General features: G+C 45.2%; 1 pseudogene; it reads left to right on the top strand.

Moving 5' to 3' along the window:
- The first annotated feature begins 3,076 nt into the window (after window positions 1–3,076).
- Window positions 3,077–3,170, top strand: LOC147114524 (U6 spliceosomal RNA; annotated as a pseudogene).
- Window positions 3,171–3,642: the final 472 nt, after the last annotated feature.

Below are 3,642 nucleotides of genomic sequence, written 5' to 3'. Positions count from 1 at the left end.
TTGAGGAAGAACTTTTTCACCCAGAGCGTGGTTGGAATCTGGAACTCACTGCCTGAAAGGGTAGTAGAGGCAGGAACCCTCACAACATTCAAGAAGCATTTGCATGAGCACTTGAAATGCCATAGCATATAAGGCTACGGACCAAATGCTGGAAAATGGGATTAGATTAGACAGGGCCTGATGGCCGGCGCGGACGCGATGGACCGAAGGGCCTCTTTCTGTGCTGTATAACTCCATGACTCTATGACTATCTTGCTGTGCGCAAATTGGCAGCTGCGTTTCCTACATTACAACAGTGACTACACTTCAAAAAGAACTTCATTGGCTGTAAAGACCTTTGGGACATCCTGTGGTCATGAAAAGGTGCTATAGAAATGCAAGTCTTTGTTTCTTTTTATAGAAGATTAAGGGGTGATCTAGTTGAGGTGTTTAAGATGATTAAAGGAGTTGCTCGGGTAGAGAGAGAGAAACTATTTCCTCTGGTGGGGGGAGTCCAGAACAAGGGGGCACAACCTTAAAATTAGAGCCAGGCCGTTCAGGGGTGATGTCAGGAAGCACTTCTTCACACAAAGGGGAGCGGAAATCTTTAACTCTCTCCCCCCAAAAAGTTGTTGAGACTGGGGGGGGTCAATTGAAGATCCCATAACTGAGATTGGTAGATTTTTGTTGGGCGAGGGGTATTAAGGGTAACGGAACCAAGGCGGGCAGATGGAGTTAAGATACAGATCAGCCACGATCTAACTGAATGGTGGAACAGATTCGAGGGGCCTCCTCCTGTTTCTATGTGCATTGCTGCTTTGGCTCCAGTTCAACATTATATTGAATGTTGATCTCTGCCCCACATTGGTTGGACATATTGAGCGTTGAGTGTAGTGAGACTGCTAGAAGTCACACGATGGACAAAGTCCTCAGTGAGTTACAGTCACGACAAGTCATGACCTGCTCAATTTAATCATCCATTTACACTGTGATTTTTTTATACACATTTTTCTTCATGTTTGCAGTTCACGTGTAGATTTAGTTTGTGCACTGATGCCCTGATACGGGTTTTAATAGGTTTCTTATCAGTTTTGAGAACACTTTTGTCTTAATTTTAAAATGTTATTTTTTTTACATTTATATTCATTAAATTCTGCACATGAATGGGAGTTTTAAATTAAAAGTAGCCGAAGAGCCTCCTTCTAAAAAAAGATGATCATTCAGTGTTAATAAATGTAGCAAAACTGATGAGAGTAGCTATTAGCAATTAAGCAGATAGCCATTATGCCAAATATGGATATCTTGACTGAATTATGAGCGAAACTGTAATAGAATCATAGAATGACACAGCACAGAAGGAGGCTATTCGGCCCATCGTGCCTGTGAAAGAGCTCTCCAATTAGTCCCACTCCCCCCTGCCCTTTCCCCATGCTGTCAGTTGTGTCTCAGTTGGTAGCACACTTGCCTCTGAGTCAGAAGGTTGTGGGTTCAAGTCCCACTCCAGCAACATAAAGCTAGGCTGATACTCCCAGTGCAGTACTGAGGGAGAGCTGCACTGTCGGAGGTGCCGTCTTTTGGATGAGACGTTAAACCGAGGCCCCGTCTGCTCTCTCAGGTGGATGTAAAAGATCCCATGGCACTATTTTGAAGAAGAGCAGGGGAGTTATCCCCGGTGTCCTGGCCAATATTTATCCCTCAATCAACATAACAGAAACAGATTATCTGGCCATTATCACATTGATGTTTGTGGGAGCTTGCTGTGCGCAAATTGGCTGTTGTGTTTCTTACATTACAACAGTGACTACACTTCAAAACTACTTCACTGGCTGTAAAGCGCTTTGAGACGTCCGGTGGTCGTGAAAAGCGCTATAGAAATGCAAGTCTTTCTTTAAGTTCTTAAGAGTAATAGCACATCGGTTTAAGCCATGACGGCTGCCACTGATGTGCCTTTGCAGCCGTCAGCGATCAGCGTTGGCTATGCAAATGACCGCGTCCCTGGGATTTGGGGTGGAGTGTCTAGCCTTGTACTGGGCAGATGGAGATTCCTCTTCACTACCAGCAGAACGGGGTCACAGGGGTTTTCAGGCTGATATTTCCAATTTTGCTTTTCAAAAGACACTAACATTCGCGGCCCCTTTTCAACGCCTTTCCCCATTTGTGTGTAACGCATGTGCTCAATTAGGCACCACACTTTAGGAAGGATGTCCTAGCAGGTCTATGGGGAAAGGGCGGAGGGAGTGGGATGAGCTGAAGTGCTCTTGCAGAGAGCCGGCGCGGGCTCGAAGGGCCGAATGGCCTCCTTCTGTGCTGTAACCATTCTATGATTCTATGCCAAGGCCTTGGAGAGGGTGCGGAGGAGATTTACTGGAATGCTATCAGGAATGAGGGATTATAGTTATGTGGAGAGATTGGAGAAACTGGGATTGTTCTCCTTAGAGCAGTGAAGATTAAGAGGAGATTTAATAGAGGTGTTCAAAATCATGAAGGGTTTTGATAGAGTAGATAAGAAGAAACTGATTCCAGTGGCAGAAGGGTCGGTAACTAGAGGACACAGATTTAAGTTGATTGGCAAAAGGACTAGAGGCAACAGGAGGAAACATTTTATTGCACAGTGAGTTGTTGTGATCTGCCTGAAAGGGCGGTGGAAGCAGATTCAATAGTAACTTTCAAAAGGGAATTGGATAAATATTGGAAGGGAAATAATTTGGCCGGGCTATGGGGAAAGAGCAGGGGGGAGTGGGACTAATCGGAGAGCTCTTTCAAAGAGCCGGCACAGGCACGATGGGTCGAATGGCCTCCTTCTGTGCTGTATCATTCCATGATTCTATGAATTATACCTAATTTGTATTCCTGTTTGCAGTTTTAGTCTGAGAATCATCCATAAGCTTTGACCCATTTCCTCGGTCGCATAAGAAAGAGTAAAATTGCGCAAAGTTTGCAGAACGAAGCCAAAGTCATGCACATTCCAGAATCTGGGTCGTTTATCACCAAGCATCTAGCTACCAGTCAAATCTTCTTCCTAAAAGCTCCTGCCAAAGCCATGTTTTACAAAGATAAAAGAATCACAGCTGGGATATTTGGCACTAAGATCCATCATGACCTCCCTATAAGCAAGTTTAATAATTGAAACAATACAGAGAAGATTAGTGTGGACCCTGCACAAGAAAAGTTGTGAAACATTCCACATAGTGTGGCCGCACTTTTGAGCAATTCATTCAGTTCTGGTAACCAAGGCACGGGGGAAATATTCAAACTCTGGGAGCCGTGTGGAGAAAGGCCACGAGGCTGATCTCTGGCATCAGATCCAGCAGTTAGGAGCACAGGCTGAAAAAACCTGTGACTCTTCAGCTTTGGAAGGAGATAAATGAGAGGGCCCTTTGTAGAGGCACTGAAGATTGTGATTGTAAGAGGAATGTTTAAGGTGGCGGATGAGGTGCCAACCAAGCGGGCTGCTTTGTCCTGAATGGTGTCGAGCTTCTTGAGTGTTGTTGGAGCTGCACTCATCCAGGCAAGTGGAGAGTATTCCATCACACTCCTTACTTGTGCCTTGTAGATGGTGGAAAGGCTTTGGGGAGTCAGGAGTTGAGACACTCGCCGCAGAATACCCAGCCTCTGACCTGCTCTTGTTGCCACAGTATTTTGTAGAGGTATCGAAGATTGTGC

The sequence above is a fragment of the Somniosus microcephalus genome, chromosome 7, assembly GCF_052327205.1.
Source record: "Somniosus microcephalus isolate GS21.2 chromosome 7, FLI_Smic_1.0, whole genome shotgun sequence".
NCBI lineage: Eukaryota > Metazoa > Chordata > Chondrichthyes > Squaliformes > Somniosidae > Somniosus > Somniosus microcephalus.
Note: the sequence above shows the minus strand (reverse complement) of the source record. Positions and strands in the feature narration are given on the sequence as shown.